Here is a 12,203-nt window from a genome sequence, read left to right as displayed (position 1 = left end):
CTGGCCTCCCTACTTCTGGTATTTAACAGAGATGAGGAAAGACGGGTTCATTGTAGCTGCAACTCTTCCAAAGCAGGCATGGCACCATGACTCAAGAGCCTAATTAAAATGAAAATCCCATTCCTCAAGAGAGGCCGCCTCATCTCTGAGCAATCAAGTGTTTCCGATTGCCTTCTACAGAAAAATGTAAGTTAAGGTATGCTAGCAGGAGAGGAAAACCCACCACTCAGTCATCTAAAAGCAGAACTCGCCCACCAGGATCTCAGCTTGCAGTCTCTATCCTGGCCCTGCACGAACCCACTAAGAGGATTTCTTCTCTTTCTATAGAAGGCTGCGTCCCAGGCTACAGGAGCTGCCAACTCCTGTCGGGGCAGCCAGAGGTAGCCCACATTCAGCCTGGCTCTCAGGGCTTGTGGCTGCCTGTTGGGTCAGCTTCACTCTTCCCTGCTCCCATCTGGACTAACGCAGCCTACAAGCATGCAGCACTGTGCACACCAAACATCTGAGTGCTGGACAGAATGTTCTTTCTGCATCCAGGCATTAGGGGTACAGCTTTTGTTCTTTCCATGAGAGAAGAAAGGACCCCTAATGTGGGGGCCCCTGGAGAGCAATGCCAGCTAAACAGGCAAGAGCAAACCCAGACCAAGGCCTGTGAAGCCTTCCAGGGAGGTGGGGAACAGGGAGATCATGAAAATGGCCAGGCCCTGCCCCCTGTCCAGCCCTTGCCACCCTCAGGCTCAGCCTTGGTTTCAAAGCTAATGCTGACCTCGGGTGACAGCTCTGGACCAATGGTTCTTAACCCTTTTGCAGTAGAATCTACTTTTCAAATAGATGTCCTTCACCAGACACCACCAGAACAAGGGAAGCTACTTAGGCTGACAGAGTGGGAAGAGGCCAGCCCAGAGCCCCCCAACACTGGCCCAAGGTGCAGGAATTATGCCAAGGCCCTGGGCTGCCAGGGCCACTGTGCCCAGGTGTGCCACACGTGGACCGTGCTGCTGAGAGCCAGTCTCCATTGAGCCCAGCTCTTTCCATGCTCACAAGGCCCTCCCTGACAACTCAGCCACTTTTGAGGGGGCTCCAGAAGTTTCCATGACTCCTGCCTCTGCTTCCAGGGGACTTGTCTTGCCCCCCAATGATTCTCTTCCACAATTCATGGTTATTGCACCCACCTGTTGGCCTGGCCTCCCTTCAGAGCCGGGTGTGAGCTCACTGAGGCTCCTGGATCTGGGCTGGATCTGGGCAAGGGGCAGCCACAGAACATGTAGAACCCACACAGCTGCTGTACCCTCTTGTTCTTTTTCCTGCTCCTGCTCCTGCTCCTGGTGGGGACAGTGAGGAGCCACTGGATAGAGGCTGGAGATGGTCAGGGTAGGGTCTACAGAAGAGGTCATATCTCAGAAGGATTTCAGAGGGGGCAGGATTTCTCCCTCACTAAACACATTCAGGTCACCCTCAGGTATGACCCTGTCCCCTCTAGCCACACCTGATGGGACCAGGACTGGGTACCTGTTCCAAGCTGCTCTGGGGCCTCTCACCCAAAAATTTGAAACTGGGGCACAGAGACAGCAGCACAAAGCTGGGCACAGCCAGGGCAGGGCAGGCCCACTGGCAGAACAAGGTTATAGGAGGAACACAGAAGCCCACCTGCACAGGGGAAGAAAACAGAGGGGACACCAGAAAAGAGCCAGAAATGGGACAGTCAGAAGCAGCAGCTGCCGACACATTCGGTCCCTCTAGGATACACTCTGGGCATAACTCCCTACTTTTCCTTAGGATAGTTTGAGTGGGTTTTAATTCTCTGCCACTGACCCTGAATAGAAAATCATGACAAAATAATTTTTTTTAATGTATGTTTATTTTTGAGAGAGAGATAGAGTGTGAGCAGGGGAGGGGCAGAGAGAGAGGGAGACACAGAATCTGAAGCAGGCTCCAGGCTCCGAGCTTTCAGCACAGAGCCAGATGCTTGAACTCACAAGCTGTGCGATCATGACCTGAGCCAAAGTCGGACACTCAACCGACTGAGCCACCCAGGCTCCCCGACAGAATAATAATTAAAAATTAGTAAACAGGTCCCTGTCTACAAAGGTGCTTCCAGTGCAGTTAGGAGACGTCCCCACATGCATGAGACCATCACACACAGATCTGTTGCCAACTGGGGATATGGGCTGAAGAGCCAAGGAAAGCGGGTGGTAGTAATGACTGACATTGATCAACTGTACCACATGGTCCCCTCTCACCTAGAGTTGTTTTGTATTCTTTTATTATTGTTGTTCTTGTTATTTATCCTCATAACCATCTTGTGATACAGATATTATTCTTCCCTTTGAGAGGCAGGGAAATTGAGGCTTTGAAGGTCTCATCCAAAGTCACAAAGTGACTCAGAGCAAAGCCAGGATTCCAAATTTTGCACCCTTTTTACTTATCCACACCCCTTCACAACACCATGCAATTGAGACTCAACAGCTTCCTGGGAGTCCAGCAGAGCCCAGCCTTCCACATCTATATCCCAGAGTTCCTAGCCTTGACCTTTCAAAGTTTATCTCCAAATCAGATCTCAAACTGGCAAAGTAAAGTGCAGAAGGAACCCAGGAAGATGTCCCAGACAATGTGTCTTGGGCTTACGTCACATGTCCTGACCTGGCCCCCTGAGCCCTCTGCCTTGGGAGCTAGTGACATAGTGAGCTGACAGCCTCACCTGTGTCCAAGCTTGGCACTCATGCCCACAGATACACAAGCAGGTTAATATCTAGATGGTAACAAAATATAAGCCTATGAATCTGATAATTACAAAGGAGAGTGCTATTATGTCCTTCAGTTACAAAGAAAGCAATTAGTAATCAAGGTAATTCCCTGGGCAGGAAAACAATGCTTAAAACCATCTTAATGGTAAGACTGTATCAAATGTAGACAGTGACTGTTTTGTCTACTTTTTAGTCAAATGACTATGACCCACTAACCCTCTTATGACGACCACCTCCCAATGCAAACACATTTCAGAATTCCTAGTTTCTGCTGAAATAAGAGGGGCATCTTTAGGCTGGCTCCTGGGCTTAGGAGGCAGGCAGAGGGTCTTAAAGGAAGAGCTGGAAGTCAGAACAGACGCAGCCTATCATCCTCACTGTGAAAATCCAACTCAATTTCTCTGAGGACTGAACATCAATCTCTTTAAATTCTGCACATACGTTCAAACTCGCCGGTGACCCATTTACCCTGAGCCTCTTTCAGCTAGCACTGATTTATATGAGTCCCTTGGGGGTAAGCTGCTGCCATCTGTGTGGGTCACAGGGTCACATCTAAATCCAAATTGTCAACACCCCCTACAGAACAAATACCATCACGTTGCTAAGTTCCCTTCTGGTGCCTCTTGCCTTTGTTACTTGAGAACTGACTCTAGCTCATGACCTGCTCTTTACCTTGCAGGGCCTCCTGGCAAGGCCAAACCAACAGGAGTCTCCATCCTTCCATGACCTTCTGAGCCATGCCACGCCCTGCTTCTTTATGAAGGGCCAGAATTTTCTCCCAGCTGAGGGATGTTAACTTCCTCTTTGGTTTTTTCAGACTCTGAATAAAGCCCTGCCTTCTCTGCTGGAAGTACAGGTGTGCCCCCCTTTCTCAGTCACTGCATTCCTATTTCTAATTCCTTTCTACCCTCTTGAGCACCAGTGAGAGCACTGGTTCCCTTAAATAAACCTCATTCCAAAGCACTGTTAATTTTTTAGATGTGATAACTGTATTTGGGTTATGTTAAATTTTAAAGAATGAGTCCTTACTCTTTTAAAGGTGCATCCTGGAGCACATGGGTGGCTCAGCCAGTTGAGTGTCCAACTTCGGTTCAGGTCATGATCTCACAGTTCATGAGTTCAAGTCCACATCAGGCTCTCTGCTGTCAGTGTGGAGCCTGCTTTGGATCCTCTCTCCCCCTCTCTCTCTGCCCCTCCTCCACTTGTGCTCTCTCAAAAATAAAATAAAATAAGATAAAATAAAATAAAATAAAATAAAGGTACATCTGAAATATTGACAAATGGAATGACATAATGTCTGCAATTGGCTTCAAAATGACACAGGATAAGGGAAGAGGATGGAGGTAGAGACAAGGTTGAAGGACAGGTGTGTGGGTTCCTGAGACTCTTCTGTCCACTTCTCTTTATGTGTTAAATTTTCCATAACAACAAAAAGGTTTTACAAAATCCCCTCCCTGGGATTTTACAGCATCCTTGAGTCCAACTGTCCCACCTGAGCTTTTCTCTGCATCCTTTTCAATTGGCGCATGTTTACTGAGCAACTACTACACTCAAGGTATTGCTAAAGCTGCAGCATAAAATTGACTGGCCCTGCCAATGAGCCCTCAGGATGTTGTCCTGTCCTGCAGAGTCCTGTCCTTTGTTTTAACAAAGTCTCCAAAGCTTCATTTCTCCAACTGGGACTGATTTTTCTCTCCTCCAAGCCAAGGTGGACAGTCAGGGCCTCCCCTTCCCTGGCCACATGGAATGGAGTGAGCCCAGCTTCCTGTCCTGGCATCACTAAGGGGATACCAACTCCTGTTCTTCCCTCACTCCAACTGAATGAGGTGGCCCAGGTGTGGGGCAGGGCAGAGAAGAGTTTCAGAGAAAGAGAGGCTGACTCATCCACATTTTGGAGGGTTTGGGTGAGGTCAACCACTCTGTTTAGCAACTTGTGGACAAAGGACCAAGGGCCAGGACATGTCCTGCCTCCCTTCAGGACCAGAAGCATAGAGAGAAGTACTGAAACCACTAGAGGCTCAATGCATGGACATAGGACACAGCCTTGTCCAAAGAGCTCCAAACCAGAAACCAACTTCCTTTCCAAACTAGGCACAGATATGTTGATTTGTTAAGAAGTCTGTGCAGCATTCTCAGGGAAGTCTGAACTCACAGCCAAAGTGGGGAAGGAATTTCCACCATGAGCTGTTGACCTATCAACATGCAATTTGCTGCCCTCCCTCCCAGGTAATGTTAAATGTTTCTCCTGGGGCCACCATAGAAATGGAAGCCAGTCCCGTCAGTCAGTAACACCCTTCACTACCATCAACTTCAATAACCAATAATTCACACCCATATTCCCATTCTCTCAGTTCAGTAAGGACCAGGAAGAGAATCTGATGAGTAAAGGGTATAGCACTCCCAATATAGATACAATCTCTCTTCTCAGGTAGAAAAAAGGCTGCACCTATGCCTGGAAAACAGGGGCCAAGAATTTGGATACGAATGCACCTGGTGATCACCTTACCCTGTCTCTTTTGCCTCTCTATATCCACTGCATTAAATAAAAATGTGGGTAAAACAGAACTAAATCCCCATTCAATGGAAACCAGGAAATTTGGAAATGGAGGAATCAAGCCAGCTGTGGCAAACAATGCAGGGAGTCTGAACAGATGATATTTCTTTCTTTTTTTTTTTTAACATTTATTTATTTTTGAGACAGAGAGAATCAGAGTGGGAGCAGGGGAGGCTCAGAGAGAGAGGAAGACACAGAATCCAAAGCATGCTCCAGGCTCTGAGCTATCAGCCTGACGCAGGGCTCAAAACAATGAACCATGAGATCATGAGCTGAGCCAAAGTTAGATGCTTAACTGACTGAGACACCAAGTTGCCCCTGAACAGGTGACATTTCTTAACATGAGCATTGTGTGGAACACTTATTAAAAATGGGGATTCCAGAAAAACACAGGGGTTCCCAGGCACCACATGACCATGACATAAGAATCTTGGTGGTCCTCCCCTAAGACTTTTAACATGCTCATCCCAGGGTACTTTATGCCCACCTACCAAAGTTAAAGAGAAGTTACTCAGGTTGTGTGTGTGTGTGTGTGTGTGTGTGTGTGTGTGTGTATGTGTGTGTGTGTGTGTGTTGTTTAATCAATGCCAGTCAATATTTTACTAACTTAATAAGCTCACAAGAGACCTCATTACACCTTCTGGCCAACTAGGCAGATAGGGATCTTCCTCTTTGGGACTGAGGGATCTGAGAGCTAATAACTTGAACGTGACTGCATTTTCCCTTTGTGCTAAAAAGGGCACAGCCCTGTCCCCACCCAATCTCTAGGGATTGAAGATGGAGGCAGTGGCCGCAGAGGAACCCACCATGGCTCAGTACTTGCAGGCATTCTCCAAACATTATAGGACAACTCCTTGCAACAAGACACCCTGCATTTGAGGAAGTCATTCCTTCAAATGGAAAGAGAAGAGTGTTGAGCAGTCCAGGAAGAGACCACCATTTCTCCAGGCCACTTGCATCCCAGCACACAAAGGCAGCAGGTTTTCCAGGAACTATTTACAGAGCCAGAACAAACCCACGTTCCCCAGGAATTTATTTCCACCTCTGGAGACCAGGGCAAACAGGGACAGAAAGAAAGCCTTTGAAGTCCTACCTTTTAGAGGATTTTCATTTTGGAGCAATTGGATGGCAGACTGCCCAGATACTCTTTAGGGTCAACCCCTAGGGCCAGCAGCCACCCATACCCCCCTCACCCCCTTGCTCAAATGCCAGCCTTGGTTGCTCTACAGGCAGAATCTGGGATGCCTGGGATAATTCCAAGCACTGGGCTGTGATGTCAGAATAGGGCTATGACATCAATGTGTAGATAGGCCAGTCTGGGGAAGCTGGGTACAAGAGAGGGAGCCCCTGAGGGGCTGGACTAGCCCCCTAGAAGTAAGGGCAAGGGAGAGAGGTGGCTGGCTCTGTGGTCACTTATTGTTTCTCTCAGAGCCACACTGGGAGGCAGACCTGCAGATCTTCTAAAAATGATTCACAAGTACTGAGAGGTAAATTGCAAGCATGCTTGCCCATGCTTCCTTAGATAGCAACTTAGGAGCAGAGAAAGTGAACAACCATCCTCTAGCTCCCCCCTGCGTCAAGTGAAAAAATACTCTCTATTTTCTGACTGGGAGGTTCAACTTTGGACCCCACCCAGGGAGTCAGGAGCACAGCTCCCAAATGGGTTGAATATCATGGTCTCCCAGGATATAGTTAAATGCAGAGACATAAAATGCAAGACAATCCTTACATTTGAATTCCAGATACACAATAAATAAATTTTAGTATATGCCCCAACTATTGCACAGGACATACTTATATTAAAACATTATTTGTGAGGCATCTGGGTGGCTTAGTCGGTTAAGCATCCAACTTCGGCTCAGGTCATGATCTTGCAGTTTGTGGGCTCAAGCCCCACATCGGGCTCTGTGCTGACAGCTCAGAGCCTGGAGTCTGCTTTAGATTCTGTGTCTCCCTCTCTCTCTCTCTCTCTCTCTCTCTCTGACCCTCCCCTGCTCACACTCTCTTTCTCAAAAATAAACAAACATTTTTTAAAAACACCATTATTTGCTGTGTATCTGAAGTTCAGATTAAACTAGGTGATCTGTATTTTATCTGCTAAATTTGGCACTCCTACCTAAGGAGATTTTTTTTTTAATGCAGGTACCCTCCCCCCACCCTGCTCAGGACTGTTCTCATTCATTCAGATTTATCAGGGCAGGGAGGCCTGGGAACCTGTATTCTTTTAAAGCTGCCAAGATGGCTATTATCAGTAACTACAGCTAATTGTTCTTGGGCATTTGCCAAGCCAAGTGCTAAGTTCTTTCCATGCATTACCTAATAAGTTAGTCCTCACAGCACCTCTAAGGGGTGGTTCTATTATTAAGTTCATTTGACAAAGGAGAGAATGAGGCAAAAGACAGCAAGCAACTTGCCTAAGGTCACACAGCTGGTAAGTAAGGTAGGTAGCCATGGTTTGAGCCCAGGGAGGCTGGCTCCCAGGGACTTAGAAATCTTTGAACTGGAAGGACCCTGGGAGGCACATAATAGAAGCCTCCAGTGAACTGACAAATGGGGAATCTGAGGCTCTGGGAAGCCCATATTCATATTAACCGCTAACTACTGTGTACACGGGGCTAAGCCAAGTTGCAGAGAGCAAGCATCTGGCCCCAGCAGGAGGCTGGCTCAGGGAAAGTTTCCAGAATGGTCTCTCCTTGAAGAAGAAGCAGATTTAAAGGGAAGCAAGGTGTGGGAAAAGGGCTGGGTGCTAGGGAAAAGGGTTTTGCAGGTAAGAGGTTCAGCATGCCTGGCAACAAGCAGTGTGCTGATGAAGAGAGGGGAAGCTGGGCAGGTCTGGAGGGCAGGGGAGAGCCAAAGAAGGAATACGAATCAAAATTGCATTTTGTTTCAAATTAGCCTGCAGCAAATTTTACTTTTTCGTCATACAGTTTTATGCATTTTAACACATGTGTAGATTCATTAAAACACCTCCACAACTAGGACATAGAGTAGTTCCATCACCCTCAAAACACTCCCTCATCCTGTAACTTTGTATCACACCCTCCCTCCACCCCTCACCATGGCAATCACTGATCTGTCCTTCATCTCTACAGTTTTCACCTTTTCCAGAATGTTATATAAATGGAGTCATACAACTTTTTGAGAATGGCTTCTTTCACTTGGCATAATGCCTTTGAGATTCATCCAAGTTGTTGCATGTCTGGGTAACTCATTCATTGTTATTGCTGAGTGGTACTCCATTATGTTGTGGACCTGAGTTTGTTCAGTCATTTACCCATTGAAAGACATTTGGGTAGTTTCCTGTACTTTGCCATTAAAACCAATGCTGTTCTGTATGCAGGCTGTTGAGTGAACCTAAGTTTCCATTTCTCTAGGATAAATATGCAGGGGTGTGACTGCTGGGTCATATGGTAATTGCATGTTTAGCATTGTAAGAAACTGCCAAACTATTTTCCAGGGTAGCTGTACCATCCAATATTCCCACCAGCAATGTATACGACAGATCCTTGCCAGCATTTGGTATCATCACTATTTTTTATTTTAGCTCATGTAATAAGTATGCAGTCATATATTATAATGATCTTAATTTGCATTTCTCTAATAGCTAATGATAATAATCACCTTTTCGTGTATTTATTTGTCAACTTCATCTTCTCTTCAGTGAAATATCCGTTCATGTTTTTTTTTTCCCATTTATAGTTAGATTGTCTTTTTATTGTTGACTTTTTAGATTTCTTTATATATTCTAGATACTAGTCCTCTGTTGGACAAGTAGTTTGCAAATATTTTCTCCCAGTCTGTACTTTGTCTTTCTATCCTTTTGATAGGGTCTTTTGCAATGCAAAAGTTTTCCAATTTGAATTCCAATTTATTAAGGTTTTCTTTTATGGAGTGTGCTTCTCATGTCTTAGACACGATCTCATCTCTGAGAACTCTTCATCTATCCCTACATCCCAAAGATATCCTATGTCTTTGAAAGTTTTATAGTTTTACATTTAAAACTATGCTCCATTTTGGATTAATTTCTGTATACTATATGGTGCTTCGGTTGAGGTTCATTTTTTTTGCCTATGGATGTCCAGTGACTCCAGCATAATTTGTTGAGAAGACTATTTTGCCTGCATGAAATTTCTTTAGTATCTCTGTCAAAAAATCAGTTTGGTGTATTTGTGTTTATTTCTGCTTTTTTTTTATTCTGTTAGTTTGTCTATAAGTCTCTGTTTCTCCACCAACATCATATTGTCTTGATCGTTCTAGCTATATAGTAAAGTCTTAGCATCGGGTAAAGAGATTTCTTCCAGTTTATTTTAATTCAAAATGTTTTTTGATTTTTTAATGTTTATTTATTTTTTTAACTTGTTTTATTTTTTATTTTTTAAAATTTACATCCAAATTAGTTAGCATATAGTGCAACGATGATTTCAGGAGTAGATTCCTTAGTGTCCCTTACCCAGTTAGCCCATCCCCCCTCCCACAACCCCTCCCGTAACCCTCAGTTTGTTCTCCATATTTATGAGTCTCTTCTGTTTTGCCCCCCCCGTTTTTATATTATTTTTGTTTCCCTTCCCTTATGTTCATCTGCTTTGTCTCTTAAAGTCCTCATATGAGTGAAGTCATATGATTTTTGTCTTTCTCTGACTAATTTCAGTTAGCATTAATACCCTCCAGTTCCATCCACATAGTTGCAAATGGCATGATTTCATTCTTTTTGATTGCCAAGTAATACTCCATTGTATGTATATATAGCACATCTTCTTTATCCATTCATCCATCGATGGACATTTGGGCTTCTTCCATACTTTGGTTATTGTTGCTAGGGCTGCTATAAACATGGGGGTGCATGTGTCCCTTCGAAACAGCACACCTGTATCCCTTGGATAAATGCCTAGTAGTGCAATTGCTGGGTTGTAGGGTAGTTCTATTTTTAGTTTTTTGAAGAACATCCATACTGTTTTCCAGAGTGGCTGCACCAGCTTGCATTCCTACCAACAATGCAAAAGAGATCCTCCTTCTCTGCATCCTCACCAACATCTGTTGTTGCATGAGTTGATAACATTAGCCATTCTGACAGGTGTAAGGTAATATCTCATTGTGGTTTTGATTTGTATTTCCCTGATGATGAGTGATGTTGACCATTTTTTCATGTGTTGGTTGGCCATCTGGATGTCTTCTTTGGAGATTTTTTTCAAAATGGTTTTAGCTGCTCTAGTTCCTTTGTGTTTCCATATAAAATTTAGAGTAAGTTAAAAAAATATCTTGCTAGGATTTTGATAGAAATTGTTTTAAACACATAGATCAATTTAGGGAAAACTCACATCTTTACTATGTTGAGTCTCCCAGTCCATGGATATGGTATGTCTTTCCATTTCTTCAGATATTTGATTTCTTTTCATAAGCATTTTGTAATTTTTAGCAAACAGATCCTGTACAAGTTTTGTTAGATTTATACTTAAGTATTTCATTCTGAGGAAATAATAAGTGGTATGGTGTTGGTTTTTTTAAGTTTAAGAGAGAGACAGACAGACAGACAGAACGAGCAGGAGAGGGGCAGAGAGAGAGGGAAAGAGAGAATCCCAAGCAGGCTCTTCACTGTCAGCTTGCAGCCGGACTCAGGGCCTGAACTCATGAACCATGAGATCATGACCTGAGCTGAAACCAAGAATCAGACAGTTAACCGACTGAGCCACCCAGGTGCCCCAATGGTATTGTGTTTTAAATTTCTGTTCCCATATGTTCTTTGTCAATATATAGGTATATGATTGATTTTTGTTTTTTGATCTTATATCCTACAACTTTCTTGAACTCACTTATTAGTTCTATGCACTTTGGGGAGTTATTTAGGTTTTTACTGTTGAGTTTTAAATTCTTAACATAGTTTGGATACAAGTCTTATATTGAATATATGATTTGCTAGTCTATAGCTTAACTTTTTTGGTCTCTTTGCAGTGTCTTTTGCAGAGTAAAAGTTTTACATTCTTGATATATATCAACATATCAATTTTTTTCTTTTATGGATTATGCTTTTGATGTCATGTTTAAGAGATCATATTTAAGAACTTATTGCTTAATCTTAAGTCACAAAAGTTTTCTCCTATGTTTTCTTCTAAAAGTGTTATAGTTTTGTGTTTTATATTTTGAGTTAACCTTTATATGAGTAAGGCTTAGATCAAGATACTTTTTTAACATATAAATGTCTAATTGTTCCAACATTACTTGTTGAAAAGATTATCCTTTCTCAATTGAATACTGCTTTTGTAACTTTGTCAAAATCCTACTGCCCTTATTTGTGTAGGTCCACTTTTGGACTATTCTGTTCCATTAATATACATGTCTCTTTGCCAACACAACACTATCTTCATTACAGTTCTTTATAGTAAGTCTTAAAATTGGGAAATTAATCCAACCTTATCCTTTTCAAAATTGTTTTAGCTTCTCTAGTTCATTTGTCTTCCCATATAAATTTATAATAATCTTGTCTACAATGAAAAAAAAATCTTGCTGGGATTTTTATTGGAATGGCATTAAATCTATTGATCAATTTGGGGAGGACTGACATCTTTGTCAGTCTGTTGAATCTTCTGATCCATGAGCATTGTATGTCTCTCCATTTATTTTGGTCTTTTATCTGCATTTTATAGTTTTTGGTACACAGATACTATATGTTTTGCAATATTTATACCTAAGTATTTCATGGGGGCACATTATAAATTTTAAAAATTTGGTTTCCAAAGGCTCACTGCTAGTACACAGAAATATATTGGGGCACCTCGGTGGCTCAGTCGGTTGAGTGTCCCAACTTTGTCTCAGGTCATGATCTCATGGTTTGTGGGTTCGAGCCCTATATTAGGCTCTGTGTTGACAGCTCAGAGACTGGAGCCTACTTTGGATTCTGTGTGTCTCTCTCT

The 12,203-nt window shown here is 43.4% G+C and overlaps 1 protein-coding gene across 2 annotated transcripts in view; it reads right to left on the bottom strand.

Annotated features, from left to right (window-relative positions):
* Positions 1–12,203, bottom strand: part of OSBP2 (oxysterol binding protein 2) — a 177,823-nt gene that overhangs the window by 112,277 nt on the left and 53,343 nt on the right. The window contains exon 1 of one of the 2 annotated variants that reach the window (XM_049619009.1): positions 6,392–6,532. The exons of the other annotated variant lie outside the window; for it this stretch is intronic. The gene's annotated coding sequence lies outside the window, so the exon portion shown is untranslated. Of the gene's footprint in view, positions 1–6,391; positions 6,533–12,203 lie in introns of those variants that run through there. 2 annotated transcript variants of the gene reach the window in all.

This window comes from Panthera uncia, assembly GCF_023721935.1.
Source record: "Panthera uncia isolate 11264 chromosome D3 unlocalized genomic scaffold, Puncia_PCG_1.0 HiC_scaffold_8, whole genome shotgun sequence".
Classification (NCBI taxonomy): domain Eukaryota; kingdom Metazoa; phylum Chordata; class Mammalia; order Carnivora; family Felidae; genus Panthera; species Panthera uncia.
This window is presented reverse-complemented; position numbering and strand designations above follow the sequence as displayed.